Below are 17,615 nucleotides of genomic sequence, written 5' to 3' on the forward strand. Positions count from 1 at the left end.
CTTAATGTCAAGTCAGATTCAGAAACTTTTTCAAAACAATTGCAAAACACTTCTCACACAAATAAAATCATATTTAAATAACTGAGCAAATGTCAACTGATCAGGAATAGGCTGAACAAATATAATAAAAACGACAGTTCTTCCAAAACAAAACTACTTGTTTAGTGCCCTACCAATCAAAATTTCAAAAAATTACTTTAATGAGTTAGAAAAAAATTTTAAGCAAATTCATATGAAGAAATAAAAAGTCAAGAATCTCCAGGGATTCAATGAAAAAAGTGCAAAAGAAGGTGGCTCAGCCATACCAGATCTAAAATTATATTATAAAGCATCAGTCATCAAAACTGACTGATATTGGCTAAGAAATAGAGTGGTGGATCAGTGGAATAGACTAGGTGCAGCAGCAGGAATTGATTACAGTAATCTACTGTTTGATAAAAGCAGAGTCCAGCTATTGGGATAAAAATTCTCCCTTTGATAAAAACTGTTGGTAAAATTGGAAGTTACTTTAGAAGAAATTTGGATTAGACCAACACCTCACGCCCCATACCAAGATAAGATCAAAATAGATACATGATCTAGACATAAAAATTATATTATAAGCAAACTAGAACATCAAGAAGTAGTTTACCTGTCAGATCTATGGAAAGTGAAGCACTTTATGACCAAGGAAGAAATGGAGAAGACCATTAAAAATAAATTAGGCAATTTTGATTACATTAAATTAAAAAATCTTTTTTCACAGACAAAACCCCTGTAACCATAAACAAAAGAAATGTAGTAAATTGGGAAAACATTTTTATGACTACTATTTCTGAGAAAGGTCTCATTTCTAAATTATACAGAGAACTGAGTCAAATTTTCTTTAAGAAAAAGATAAGCCATTCTCTAATTGACAAATGGTCAAATGATATGCAAAATAATTTACAGATGAAGAAATCAAAGCTATCCATAGTCATATGAAAAATTGCTCTAAATCACTAATTATTAGATAAATGCAACCTAAAACATCTCTGAGGAACCACCTCACACCTCTCAGATTGGCCAATTTGAGCAGAAAGGGCAATGATCAATGTTGGAAGGGATGTAGGAAATCTGGACACTAATATATTGTTGGGGGAGCTATGAACTCATCTAATCTTTCTGGAGAGCAATTTGGAAATATGCCAAAAAGGAAACAAAAATGCGCATACCCTTTGATCCAGCAATACCACTACTTGGTCTATACCCCAAAAAGTTTATGTAGAATGGTAAAAATATCACCTGTACAAAAATATTCATAGCAGCTCTGTTTGTGGTGGCAAAGAACTGGAAATTGAATGAGTGTCCATCAATTGGGGAATGACTTAATAGACTGTGGTTTATGTATGTGATGGAACACTATTGTTCAATCAGAACCCAGGAGGGATGGGAATTCAGGGAAGCCTTAAAGGATTTTCATGAACTGATGTTGGGCAAGATGAGAAAAAAATAGAAGAATACTGTTCAACCCAACAGTATCATGGGAGTGATAATCAAACTTAATGGACTTGCTTATACCAATAGGGCAACAATCAGGTGCAATTTTGGGCTATCTGCGATGGAGAATGCCACATGTATCCTGAGAAAGAACTGTGGAGTTTGATCAAAGAACAAAGACTATTACCTTTAATTTTTTTCCTAAAAAGTTATCTTACTATGTAATTCTGCTATATCTCATACCTTATGTTTCTTCCATAAGGATATGATATTTCTCTCTCATCACATTCAACTTAGATCCATTCATACCATGGAAAAAATATAAAGACTGACAAACTGCCTTCTGTGGGGGTGGGGGGGGTGGGGGATGGGGGGAGGGAAGCAAGATTAGGCGAAAAATTGTAAAATTTTAAATAAATAAAATATTTCCAAAAAAAGAGGGAGATGATTTCTTCAGTCAAATTTTCATAATTCTACTCTATTGCTCTCATTGCTTTTTTTTTTTAATTTTTTTCTTCCATTCTTTACTTTTTAAAGCTCTTCTATGAGGTTTTCGATTTAAGGCCAATTCATAAACTCCCTTGAGACACCATATGTCAGCAATTTGTCACTGCTTTCTACTTCTGAGATGTCATTTTTTATTATCCCTAATGTGAATAGTTGTTTTTTATAGTAACCACTATCTTTTGGGGGTTTTGTTCATTTTGATAGTTGAGTTATGCTCCTAGGGTACAGGGATTATTGTCCAGTTTTTGTTTTTTTTTTTTATGCTGGAACCAGATTCTGGTCCCTGGCTTATCACTTACTAAGATGTTACCTATGCAGTCTAGGTTTTGCCTATGCTGAAGTTTCTTCCCCGCTTTGTACCCTGGCTTTTCCTGAGCATTGATTTATTTCTAACCCATTTATATTTGTTGCTCCAACCTTCCTAGGTTGGACTTTGTAGGCATTATTGCTTACAAATTGAAGGCAAAAAAGTTTCAAATGTTTTTAAGTCACTATTCGTGACACATAACAAATTATGTTGAATGGCAAAAGAATTATTAAAAGAGTTAGAGGAATTTAATTTCCAAGAAAGGAACAAAATGCATATACATAATTCAGGAAAAACTACTTATAGAAAGTTTGGTTTCAGATAAATATAGAAGAAAAGAAGTTAAGTAAGTCAGAAGTCAGAATGTGGAGAAGAGAAGACAGAGAAATCCAGGCTTGGGGAACAGTCACAGAAAAGACAGTTTGGGGAATAAAATTCTAGAGAGAACATTAAGAAGAATGATGCTACTGGATCCTATAGTAGATGGAAGGGAATAAATTGCAGGAATATTAGACAGGAAAAGTGTGAATGATTTAAATGCCAATAGGAGATTTCAAAGTTGTTTATGAATGTAATAGGACTTAGTTTATTAAAAAAATGTTTATTGAGGGGGAAGTTAGGTGTTTCAGTGGATAGAGCACCAGCCCTGGAGTCAGGAGTACCTGAGTTCAAATCCGGCCTCAGACACTTAATAATTATCTAGCTGTGTGGCCTTGGGCAAGCCACTTAACCCCATTGCCTTGGAAAAAAACCCTAAAATTTTGTTTATTGAATAGGAGGGAATATGGTCGATCCAATACTGTTGAAAAATGACTTTGGAATATGATTGTATGATAAAAAAAACTGGAGAGAGATTTGAAGTAAGGAGAACAATCAAATTACTGCAATTATTAAAGTGTGTGATGAAAAGAACTATAGCTTAGTGTTGACTTGTAAGTGAAGGGGAAAAATAATGTATATAGGAGATGTTGAAAAGGCACAGAAAAAAAGATTTGTTGATAGATTGAAAGTAGGTAGGGGTATCAGAGGAATTGAGGATTATATATAACAATGGATGATTGGGAGGATGAAAGTTCCTTTTTCTTTTTACTTTGGCACTAATAGGGAAATTAAGAAAGAGGGTTGGGGGCAGGACAAAAATCTTTTCTGTTTTGGATCAAATGAACTAAAGATATCTATTTGATATGCAATTCAAGATATCCATAAGTTAATAAGTACCATGAGATTTGAGAGCAGTAGGGATTGGATAAATAGATGTGGGAATTTACAGCATAGAGATGATAATTGAATGCATATGAAATTATAAGATAACTAAAGAAGATATTATTGAAGGAGAACATGAGAGAATTCAGGACAGACACTATGAGTACAACCAGAATTATCTGGCATGTCTTGGGTAGAAAAAATATGACAAGAATTTGAAAAAGAGTGATCAGAAATATAGAAAAAAAAATTAGAATATTACAATCTCATAAAAACAAAGAAAGTAATAAGTATCCTGGATAAGGGTGACTAATCATGTCAAAATTGGCAAAGAGAGCAAAAAGAATAAAAAGTTCAGAAATCCATTTTGAAATTAAGAGACCAGTGATGATCCTTGAGAATTTTTTTTAGTCTATTGATGAGATCAGAAGTCAGTTGCAGAGGATTTAGCATCAAGTTAAAGTAGAAAATTAGATTATGTGAATCCAAACAAGGAAAGAGAGATATAATACAATAACTAGGGAGGCTGATAGAATCAAATGAATATTGTGATCTATCCAATTAGGCTTCAGATGTAACGTACTGGAATTCCCCCCTTTGTCCAAAAGTAATGTTATTTATCTTGGAATAGGGATCCATAGCAAGAGCAGAAGTGATTTACACATTTTATTCTGTTCTTAACTATTCAGTTTTCCATTCCTTCTGTTCCTAAAATTTTATTAAATTCACAAATAAGGACTTTTCTCATTTTCTTCATTCTAAAATATATCCTCCCATTTCCTCCCACTACTACATTGCCTTAAAAATGTCTACCAGTTTATGTGTCCTCATTTAAAACATTTTCATTTTTTAAAGAAAGATTTTATTTATTTTGAGTTTTACAATTTTACCTCTATTCTTACTTTCCTCCCCTCACTCCCAACATAAGGTAGTCTGTTATTCTTTACATTGTTCCATGGTATATATTGATCTAAGGTAAATGTGATGAGAAAGAGAAATCCTATCCTTAAAAGAAGACAAATGAAGTAGAAGACATAGCAATATTGTATGATAAGATAACAGGTTGTTTTTTTTTTTTTTTTTTTTTTTTGCAAATTGAAGGCAATAGTCCTTAGTTTTTTAGATGATATTTTGGAATTCTCTAGGTATAACATCATGTCATGTGCAAAGAGTGAGAGTTTGGTTTATTCCTTCCCTATTCTAATTCCTTCGATTTCTTTTTCTTCTCTTATTACTGAAGCTAACATTTCTAATACAATATTGAACAGTAGTGGTGATAATAGACATTCTTGTTTCACCACTGATCTTATTGGGAATGCCTCTAGCCTATCCCAATTGAATATAATGCTTGTTGATGGTTTCAGATAGATACTGTTTATTATTCTAAGGAACAATCCATATATTTCCATGCTCTCTAATGTTTTTTAGAAGGAATGGCTGCTGTCTTTTGTCAGAAGCTTTTTCAGCATCTATTGATATAATCATATGATTAATGATAGGTTTGTTATTAATGTAAGTAATTATACTGACAGTTATCCTAATGTTGAACCAATCCTGCATTCCTGGTATAAATTCTATTTGGTCATAATGCATTGTCCTTGTGAGAACTTTTTGTAGTTGTTAAGATTTTATTTAAGATTTTTGCATCTATATTCATCAGGGAGATAGGTTTGTAGTTTATTTTCTCTGTTTTGACTCTTTCTGGTTTAGCTATCAGTATCATATTGATGTAATAGAAAGAATTAAGCAGGATTCCATCTTCACTGATTTTTTCAAAGTTTATTTAGAATTGTAATCAGTTGTGAATCCATCTGGTCCTTGAGATTTTTTCTTAGGGAGTTAAATAATGGCTTGTTGAATTTCATTTGCTGAGATAGGGTTATTTAGGTATTTAATTTCTTCTTAATTTAACCTGAGCAAATTATATTTTTGACAATATTCATCCATTTCATTTAGATTATCAAATTTATTGGCATAGAGTTGGGTAAAATAATTCTAAAATTTAATTTCCTCCTCATTGGTAGTGTGCTCAATTTTTCATTCATGATATTAGCAAATTTGGTTTTCTTCTTTCCTTTTTTAATCAAATTTACCAGTTTTATCAATTTTATTGTTTTTTTCATAAAATGAGCTCTTAGTTTTATTTATTAGTTCAATACATTTCTTGCTTTCCATTTTATTAATTTTTCCTTTAATTTTTAGAATTTCTAATTTGGTATTTAACTGGAGGTTTTTAATTTGTTCTTTCTCTAATTTTTTAGTTGCATACTTAGTTCATTGATTTTTTTCTCTAAATAATTGATGTAATCATCCTCTTTCTCTAACTTATTCATGTAATCATTTAAAGATATAATATATCCCTTGATGGCTGCATTATGTGAATCCCATCAGTATTGGTATGTTGTTCATCATTGTCATTATTTAGGATAAAATAATTAATTGTTTCTATAATTTATTGTTTGATCCACTTATTCTTTAAAATTAGGTTGTTTCAGTTTCCAATTAGTTTTGTTTCTATAGATCCATGGCCCAATATTGTATATGATTTTTATTGTATTATGATCTGGGAAAGATGTATTCAGTATTTCAGCCTATCTGCAATTGATTATTGGGTTTTTATTCCCTGATGCATGGTCAATTTTTGTGTAAGTACCATGTACTTCAGAAAAGAAAGTATATTTCTTTCTATCCCCATTCAATTTCCTCCATAAGTCTACCATATCTAGATTTTCTAACAATCTATTTACATCTTTATCTTCCTTCTTGTTTATTTTATTGTTAGATTTATCTAAATCTCAAAGTAGGAGGTTGAGGTCTCCCACTAGTAGAGTTTTGCTGTCTATCTCTTCCTGTATCTTCTTCAACTTCTCTAAGAATTTGGATGCTATACCATTGGGTGCATATTTAGTATTAAAATTATTTTATTTTCTATGGTACCTTTTAGGAAGATATAATTTCCTTCCTTATCTCTTTAAATGCTATCTATTTTTGAAGCTGCTTTTTCTGAGATAAGGATTGCTACCCCTACTTTTTTCACTTCAGTTGAAGCAAAATATATTTTGCTCCAACCTTTTACCTTTACTCTATATGTATCTCTCTGTTTCAAATGAGTTTCTTGTACGTAGCATATTGCAGTACTCTGGTTTTTAATCCACTCTGCTATTTGCTTGCTTTTTAAGGAAGAGTTCATTCCATTCACATTCAAAGTCATAATAACTAACTCTTTATTGCCCTGCATGCTATCTTCCCTCTGTTTGTGCTTTCCCCCTTTTCCCCTCTATCCATATTCCCCAGTATTTTGTTTCTGAATACCACCACATTCAGTGTGTTTGCCCTCTGATATATAAAACCCTCCCCCCTTTTCCCCTTTCCCTTTGCACCTTCTTCCTTCCCTTTCTTCTGTTGTTTCCCCCTTCACTTTTCCTCTTTTAACACTTTATAGATAAGTTTCTTATGTTACCTGAGTGTATGTATGTTAACATTAAGTGAAATCTGATGACAGTAAGATTCAAGCGATTCTCACCTCCTCCCTTCTTCCCCTCTGTTGCAATAGGTCCTTTGTCCCTCTTAATGTAATGAGACTTACCACATCCAGTCTCCTCCATCCTCCCATTGCTTTTCTGTCCCCCTTTTTAAGGAGGTGTTGTTTTTAAATCCTTCTGAGTCTCAAAAAGGTCATGAGTGTCCATCATTTCTGGCTAAGTATATTCTCTCAACTGGAATTACAGTTATTGACAGCTATTAGAATCTTTCTCTTAGGTAAAGATATAGCCAGTTTCCTCTTATTGGATAGCAGTTTCTTGAATAAGTCATGAGTGTCTATCTCTTCTGGCTAATTAAATTCTTTCTAATAGAATTACAATTTTCTAGAGTTATTAAAGGCTTTCTCTCAATTGGGTTATAGCCACTTTCATCTTATTTGATAAGGTTTTTTTTCTACACCCCCCCTTTTTCTAATTTTATCTTTTCATTTGTCTCTTGAGTCTCCTGTTTGAAGTTCAAATTTTCTATTAAGCTCTGAATTTTCATCATATAAAGTTAGATGTCTCCTATTTCATTAAAGGTCCATCTTTTGTCCTGGAAGAGAAAGGTCAGTTTTACTGGATAATGACTTCTTGGCTGCATTCCAAGCTCCCTTGCTTTTCAGAATAGCACATTCCAGTCCCTTTGATCCTTTAATATGGATGCTTCCAGGTCCTGTGTAATCCATACTGTGGCTCCTTGGTATCTAAATTGTTTCTTTCTGGCTGCTTGCAGGATTTTTCGCTTTTATCTGATAGTTCTGGAATTTGGCCACAATATTCCTTGGTGTTTTCATTTTGGGATCCCTTTTTGGAGGGGATTGATTTATTCTTTCAATAACTATTTTGCCCTCTGGTTCCATGATATCAGGGTAGTTTACCCTCACTAAATCCTATAATATTGAGTCCAGGGTTTTTTCCTCTTCAGTGTTTTCAGGAAGAACAATAATTTTTAGGATATCTCTCCTTGATTTCTTCCTGCAGTCACTGGTTTTGCTGATAAGGTATTTTACATTTTCTTCAATTTTTTTCAATTTTTTGGTTTTGTTTAACATATTCCTGTTGTTTCATGTAGTCATTGGTTTCCACAGACCCCATTCTTTTTTTAAGGGAATAATTTTCTTCATTTACCTTTTATAACTTGTTTTTTCAATTGATCAATTCTATTTTTGTATAAGTATTCCATTTGAAAATTGAGATTTTAAGAGAATTTTCTTTTTTGCATTTGTCCAATTGTGTTTTCCAAGAATTTATTTTCTTGTTGCAAGGTGTTAATCTTCATTTGGGTTTCTTTTCCAAATTTTCCAGATTTTCCAAATCTTTTTTTAAACCCCTTCCTGATATCTTCAAGGAATTCTTTTTTGTACTAGAGACCAAATCATATTCTATTCAGAGTTTCTAAGTCTCTCTGAGTTAGAGTATTTTCTTTCTTTCTATGAATTTTTCTATGGAACCCCTTTCTGCTGGCCTTTCTTCATTTTCCTAAGATATTTTGTTAGTAGAGAGGTGGGTTTACAGAGGTTTGGTGTTGGGATCCCTTGAGCCTTTACTCACTGGATTTATTAACTCTATGTGGGCTGGCCAGTAGGGGGTGATAGAGGCTGGAATTTACCCTCCTGCCCTTACAAACCTATCAGAAATCAACCAAGAAGAAAAGAAAAATAAATTGAAGGAATTAGACTTGGAAAGGAAGAAACAAAACTCTCACTCTTTGCAGATAACATGACAGTATAGCTAGAGAATCCCAAAAAATTATCTAAAAAAGAAAGGGCTATTATTTCTCTCTCATCACATTCAGCTTAGATCAATGCATACCATGGAAACAATGTAAAGACTAATAGACTGACTTCTGTGGGATAGGGGGAGGTAGGTAAGTATAGGGGTTATTCAAAAATCAAAATAAATAAAATCTTTTTTAAGTTTTTTTTTTTTTGCAAGGCAAATGGGGTTAAATGGCTTGCCCAAGGTCACACAGCTAGGTAATTATTAAGTGTCTGAGGCAGGATTTGAACTCAGGTACTCCTGACTCCAGGGCCAGTGCTCTATCCACTGTGCCACCTAGCTCCCCATAAAATCTTTCTTAAAAAAAAGACATGCATAAAAAGGTAAATGTAAAGGGAGGGGGGAGGCAAGTCTAGAACATTTAACTGTACAGTTCCTTACAAGGGAAGAAAATACTTGAAATGGTTGAGAATTGTATTTCTTTTAGAATAGTTAAAATATACATATTTAGAGATTTAGTGATTGAGGCTTTTGCAATGCCTCAGGTAATAAGTATATTCTCAGCTAACATGGTTATCCTTATACCTCAGCTAATAAGGATATCCTCTAAGTAAATCCCTTCAGCTATATTTAATCCTTATTAGCTGAGATATTGCAAATGAGTCATGAAACAATGTTAATTATGAGTTTTGCAATTTCTATTGACACAGAGTGAGGGAGGGTACTTAGAGAGTCTGTACATAATTGCATATGATCTGACTTTACTAGATATTTTAATTAAGAACTGTCGTAGCACAATAGGCACAGAGGGAGAGAATGTACTTAAAAGTACTGTATGTAAATTGAGCATGAAGTGATCTTGCATCATTCCAAAATTTAGTTAGCAAGAGTTGTACTGCTATAATTAGAGTACTATAGGGACAAAGGGAGAGAATGAGCCTGATATATTATCAGTTAAGGAGGGTTGTGCTGCTATGATTGAAGCACTAAAGTAATGGAGGGAGAGAGGGTACTTCGATGGACTGAATATGAAAAATCATGAATAATTTTGCTTTGCTTGATGATTTGGCTACAACTGGAGGGGAAAAGGCTTCAGGAGGGTATAAATGGCTGATGAAATGACTTCGCTTTGCATGATGCTTTGGTGCATGAGGATTGCATGCCCATGGAGTGTTACCAGAAAAGAAGGCATGGTATTAATTGATGGAAAATTGTTATTACATCTTGAGAAGTGTATTTCTAATGGACAGAAGAGGATAATATACTTGCACAATGACTGAGGTAGTATTGTTTATCTACCAATCAATCAATCAATCAATCACCCTTTGAGAAAGTTACTTTAAGATAAAAAGGAAGATAAAAGAAGTATATTTTGACAGAGGTGTAGGTATAAGGCAGATAAGAGATTTGAATAAAGACATGAAAAAAGGATTATTCTGGGAATAGGCTAGGCATTAATTGATAAATTAATGCCATATGAAGAGGGGCAAAGACATTTTGGGGTACAGTAAAAGAATGGAATGTGTGAACACTGCATAAATTTTGCTGTCAACAGATTTGTTCCAAAGGGGAAATAATGTCCATTGCCAAATGGTTTTAAAAATTATTATACCCCACATGGAAGTAGGGCAGGAAAAGGAAAGAAAGAAGAAAGAAGGGACTGATAATAGGGAAGGCAAAAATAAAAATAAAAGTAAATTTAATGTTAATGTTAAAATTAAAAGGCAAAGTTAAAGGGGAAAGGGAACCAAACATTGATGAAGAGGGAAAAGGGGGAAAGAAAGAGAAAAGTATAAGTGGAGAAAGATAGAATCAAAGGAAATACAGAAATATTCATCTTAACTACACATGTGAATTGGAAGAACTCTACCATAAAACAATAGCAGACAGTAGCATGGATTAAAAACCAAATTTCTTCAATATGTTATTTATAAATTATTTATAAGAATATTTATAAGAAATTTATAAGAAATACATTTGAAGCAGAGAGATAGGTAAAGTTAAGAGATTAGGGCAAAATATATGCTTCAGTGGAAGTAAAATAAAAATCAGGGATAGTGATACCAAGCTCAGACAAAGCAAATGCAAAAATTAGATCTCATTTAAAGGAATAAGGAAGAAAATGATATAGATGAGAAAGTAATATTATTATTAAACATGTTTGCAACAAGTTCTACAGCACCCAAACTCTTAGATAAAAGTTAAATGAATTACAGGGAGGTAAAGAAAAACAAATGAATATAGTGGGGAACCTCAACCTCCCTCTCTCAGAATTAGATGCATATAACCAGAAAATAAACAAGAAGGAAGTAAAGAATATGAATAAAATCTTAGAAAACTTAGATAGGCTACATCTCTGGAGAAAATCAAGATGGAATAGAAAGCATAGAACTTTTCCTCTATGGGATATTACACCTATAACAAAACTGACCCTGTACTAAGACAGGGCTGTCCGAAATGTGGCCCAGGTGCTGCAGTGTGATTTCATATGGCCTCCCTGTAGGTTGCTGAAAAATTTTAAGTAAACAAGCCAGGCTATGATACAGTTCACACTAAATGGCAAATCAAACTATATTGGCTATTGTTTCAATGAAAGCTGTTAAAAATTAGGTTTAACAGTCCTGTACTAAGGCATAAAACCCTTATAATCTAAGGCAAAACAGCTGAAATATTAAAGACATGCTTCTGACAGCATGATGCAATAAAAATGCCATTCAAAAAGGGTCATAAAATGATAAACTAAAAATTAATTGCTAAATAACCTAACTTTAAAGAATGAATGATCATACAAGAAATCAGAGAAATAATGAAGTTTCATCCAAGACAAGGAAAATAATGAGACACCATGTCAAAATTTGTTGTATTATATAAATGTATTATTTGTTTTCTAATTATATACAATAGTAGTCTCTACCTATCATTTTTGGTAAGGTTTTGAATTTTAGATTTTTTTCTCCTACCTTCCCATCCCTACCCCCTACGCCCCAACAGAATGCAATCTGATAATCTTTACATTGATTTCATGTTGTTCATCAATTGAAATCAAATGTGTTGAGAGAAAAAAAAATATCCTTAATGAAAAGACAAAATATTAGACATAGCAACAATTATAAGACAACTTTATTTTTTTTAAATTGAAGATAAGACTTCGGTCTTTGTTTAAACTCCACAATATTGTCTCTGGATACATGTGGTATTCTCAATCACAGATATCATAAAATTGTCCCTGTTTATTGCACTGATGAAATGAGCAAGTCCATTAAGATTGAGTATCATTCCCATGTTGCTGTTAGGGTGTATAGTATTCTTCAGGTTCTGCTCATTTCATTCAGGATCAGGATGTTCATGCAAGTCTTTCTAGGCTTCTCTGAAATCCCATCCCTCCTAGTTTCTAATGGAACAATATTATTTCATAACTTACATACACCACAGTCTGTCCAGCTATCCCCAATTAATTGACATCCCCTCAATATCCAATTATGAATATTTTTGTACAAGTGATGTTTTTACTCTTTTTCATGATCTCTTCAGGGTATAGACCCAGTAGTGATATTGTCAATCAAATTATAGATATCTTAATTATCCTTTGAGCAAAATTTCAGACTAAAGCAATCTAATATTTGAGAAAACCAAAGACATCAGTCTCTTGGATAAGAATTCACTATTTGACAAAAATTTTTGGGAAAATTGGAAAATAGTATGAGAAAAACTAGGTATAGATACACATCTCATACCAAAATAAGGTGAAAATAGGTATGGGGTTTAGTCATAAAAGAGTGATACCATAGATAAATTAATAGATCAAAAATAATCTATTTATCTGATCCTATGGAAAAGGGATAAATTCATGACCAAACAAGAATTAGAAGACATTATTAACTGCAAAATGGATGATTTGACTGATTTGACTATAGTAAATGAAAAGGTTTTAAAATCAATGATGCCAAAATTAGAAGGAAACAATCTTCACAACCAGGAGTTCTAATAAAAGCCTCATTTCTAAAATACAGAGAATGACAACAAATTTATAAGATCACAAGTCATTCCTCAAATGATAAATGGTCAAATGATATGAACAGACAGTTTTCAAATGAAGAAAATAAAACTATATATAATCATATGGAAAAATGTTCCAAATCACTAATGATTAACAAAATGCAAATTAAAGCAACATTGAGGTATCATCTAACACCTATCAGATTATCCAAGAAGAGAAATGAGTCCCTGTTTCACCCCTGATCTTATTAGGAATGCTACTAGCTTATCCCCATTGCATATAATGCTTGTTGATGATGACAAAATTTATTGAATGCAGCCAAAGAAGTTTTTAGGGGAAAATGTTGTATCTCTAAATGCTTATATAAATAAAATTGGGAAAGTTGAGAACAAAGAATTGAGCATGCAACCAAAAAAGTTTGAAAAAGAACAAAGTAAAATTCCCCACTCACATGCCAATCTAGAAATTCTGAAAATCAAAGGAGAAATTAATAAAATTGGAAGCAAGAGTATCATTGATCAATTAAATAATACTAAGATTTCGTTTTTTGAAAAACCCAATAAAACAGATAAATCTTTAGATAATCTGATAAAAATTACCAGTATCAAAAATGAAAAGGCTAAACACACCACCAATAAGGAGTAATTTAAAGTGATAATTGGCACTATTTTGCCAAACTTTATGCCAATAAATTTGGCAATCTATCTGAAATGGATGAATATTTACAAAAATATACACTACCCAGATTAATAGAAGAGAGAAAATACCATTACAGAAAAATAAATGGAAGAAACCATCAAAAAATTCCCTAAGTAAAAACGTCAGGTCTAGATGGATTTACAAGTGTATTCTACCATACATTTAAGGAACACTTAATTCATATTCTACATAAACTATTTTTAAAAGTAGGAGAAGAAGCAGTTCTGTCAAAATTCTTTTATGACAACAGTAGGGTGCTGATACCTAAACCAGAAAGCACCACAACAGTCAAGAAATTATATATCAATCTCCTTAATGGACATTGATGAAAAAATCTAAAATAAAATCTTAATAGATTACAACATTTTTCTTAATATACCATGGTAGGTTTAAATGCCAGTTATACCAGGTATGAAAGTACTCAACACATTTGAACATATTAATAACAAAACCAACAGAAATCATATGATTATCTTAATATACAATACACATTTCTATTAAAATATAGGAAGTATATGATAGTATAGGAATATATGATTTTCCATAAAATAATAAGCAGTATGATAAAACTTTACATATAATGGAATAAACTAGGAGCATTTCCAATAAGATCAGGGATGAAATAAGGATGCCCATTATCAGCACTAATATTTAATGTAGTATTAGAAATTTTAACTTCAGCAATAAGAGTAGAAATATAAATTGAAGGAATTAGAATTGACAATGAAGAAGCAAAGCTTTCATTCTTTGTAGATAATATGATGTTATGCCTAGAGTACCCTAGAAAATCAACAAAAAGCACTAAAAATAATTATCAACTTCAGCAGCAAAATATAAAGTAGCAGAATATTAGAAAACCTGCAATAAAGCCAAGGGCAAGAGATAGAAAGAGAAATTTCATTTAAAGTAACTGTAGACAACATAAAATATTTGAGAATACCTCCCAAGACAAACCCAGAAACTATATCATAAACTATATTATATTACACAACTATAAAACACTTTTCACAAAATAAAGTCAATTGAAAACAACTGAATAAAATCATCAATTGCTCATAGCATGGATAAACTAATCTCATAAAAATAATAATTCTATCCACATTAAATTACTCATTTAGTGTCATACCAATCAATACTATTTTACAGAGTCAGAAAAAAATAGTAAGGTCAAGAACATCAATGGAATTAATGAAAAGAAAATGCAAAGGAAGGTGACCTATCTCTGGAGGGCAACTAGGTGGAACAGTAGATAGAACTCCACTCTTGGAGTCAGGCGGATCTCATTTCAAATTCAGCCTCAGACACTTGATATTGTATGACTTTGGACAATTCACTTAATACCAATATCTTGCCAAGAAAGAAAAAAGAAATAGATTAATGGGTCATGGGATTAAAGAAGAAATAGTAATAAATGAATATACTAATTCACTGTTTGACAAACCTAAAGACATTAATTTCTGAAATGAGAACAAAGAACTTCTGGGAAAACTTCAAAAAAGTATGACAAAAAAATAAACATAGTCCCACATTTTACAACACATAACAAAATAAGATCAAAATGAGTACAAAATTCATACATAAGGGACAATACTATAAACCAATGAAGAGAGCAAAAATGTCTCTCTGATCTATGACCAAAGAAAAAAATAAAGAACATTACAAATTTTGTAATATTTTATATTTACACAAATTTTACACAAATTTACACAAATATTATTTTATATTAATATCAATAATTTTATATTAATATAAAATTTATAAAAACCATTATATTTCTATAATAACACTTTATTATAAAAATATGATGTACACAAGATATTGTGAAAAACTAGGAAAAAGTCTCAATGTTCAAAATATTTACAGCATCTCTTTTTGTAATTGCAAAGAATTGGAAATTGAGGGGATGCTGGTCCTCTCAGTACTTCAGAGATCAAAGACCCTGAGAGATGTGCTATGGACACTGACAACCACATCTGAGGCCGGGGTGGGGGTGGGGGGCTTGTAGGGGGGGCAGGAGACAGAGAGTCTGAATGCATACTATGTTCACCTCTTAAAAACTTGTCATGTTTCCCCTCCCATTTTCATGGTTTTCTTTCTTTCCTCTTGGTTTCATTTCATCTTATACAAAATGATTTATATGTAAATATGTTAAACAAAAAATGTACATATTCAATTTTTATCAGACTGCTGCCATGGGAAGGGGGGAGGGAAGGGGGTGGTAGAAAAATGTTTAACTCATAAATTTGCACATGAATAAATGTTGAAAAATTACCATAGCCTGTAATTGGAAAAATAAAATAAAATTTCAATTAACCACCAAAAAAAAAAAAAAACAGTCAAAGGGAACAAATAAAATTTTATTCTAAATATAATAGGGAACCACTGGAGTTTATTGAGTGACAAACACAAATAGCCAGATATGTGCTTAAGGAAAATCAATTTGGCAAGTATATGGAAAGTGGAATGGAATAGGAAGAGACATGAGGTAGAGAGATTAATTAGGACATTACAATTGGCAAGGAGGTAAGAAGTGATAAGGTTTGAGATAATACTTTTCTAAGAAGCAAACCATAATATTTATCATAAAAAAGTGTCCATGATCCTAGAAGAATCTTGAATCTCTTCTTTTGCAAAACAAAATTGTAAAGAGAATAGATTTACAAATCTATATTTTATTTATTCAACATTTCTATGCTGTATACTTGATAAATTTGAAGATTTCAAGCCATTCAAATTTTATAAAATTTTATATGTTTTTGTATGCAAGTGAAAGTATAATATAGTGGAAAGAACAAGGGTGTTGGAGTCTGGGGACTACCATCTCTTCTTCTGTGCATTTATCATATTTTAATTGTTGCTACATTGTATTTATTGCATCTTCTTGTCCTTACTAGATTATGTTTCATTATATCAAAAGCTGTGTTGCATTTATCTTATCAAGCTACCTTGGTGCCTAACATAATACTAATAATTATTGGGTTTTAAGTACATGCTTTCTGAATTCATGAATATATGAACACATATTATACATTTTATTCAGATTACTTCATGGAGTGTATGAGAAATATCAGATCACACAATCAGATAGAGAATGATAGATTTCAATAGGTCAGTAATGATCAAGATAGAAATATTAATATATTATGGATATAATAAAATGTGTCTTTGGATACTATCATTGCTATTGCCTACTGTGAACTGAGAAGACATTAGTCTGAAACATAGGGTCGTATATGTCTCTTTTTGACATGAAAAAGTGTTGATCATTAGTCTGCAAAGTGAAGAATGGTAAATCATGACAGACCTTAGTGGCAAATGAATAAATAGTTCTGACATCAATGACTGGTCTATAAGGCATGCAGCTATAAATAATAATGAACATCATTATAGAAGATAAAGGATGTTCTACTTGACAAATATCACAAACCAGACACAAATATTATTTACTCTGATGTCACTGACCCATTCCTCTTTTCTTTGGTGGCAAAAAGTTTAAAAGTAGGTATCTGACATAAAAATATACATTTATAATGCTTGATGCTAACAGAAGCAAATTAATGATTGTTTACATGTATAAAGTACTTTGCTTTTTCCTTACTAACATTATCTCATTGTATAAATCATGTCTAAACCAATCTTCCTTGGTGGATAAAGAGTTCTTATTTTTGTCACATAGCTATTATTGAATTCATGCAATTTTCTTCATCCAAACATTATGTATGCCCTTAATAGTTAAAAATATATAGTTTAATATGATCCAAATAAATAGATTTTTATCGGTGAATATTTAGGTATTATTGATAATCAGATAGAATTTTATCTGTTTCATGAAGTATTACTTAATAATCTTGTCATTTTTAACTTAAAATATGGTCATAATTGCTTTCTTCTAAACTGCATACAACTGCAGACTTCCTGTACAACATTCTGTAATTCCACTTCTTTTGGAGCATTTTTACTTTTCTTTGGTTATTTCAAGGCAATGGGGTTAAGTGACTTGACCAAGGTCACACAGCTAGGTAATTATTAAGCATCTGAGGTCAAATTTGAACCAGGTTCTCCTGACTCCAGGGCCATTGTTCTATCCACTGCACCACATAGATAGATAGATAGATAGCGATAGAGATAGAGATAGAGAGAGATAGAGATAGAGATAGAGATAGAGATAGAGATAGAGATAGAGATAGAGATAGAGATAGAG

This window comes from Macrotis lagotis, chromosome 3, assembly GCF_037893015.1.
Source record: "Macrotis lagotis isolate mMagLag1 chromosome 3, bilby.v1.9.chrom.fasta, whole genome shotgun sequence".
Taxonomy (NCBI): Eukaryota; Metazoa; Chordata; class Mammalia; order Peramelemorphia; family Peramelidae; genus Macrotis; species Macrotis lagotis.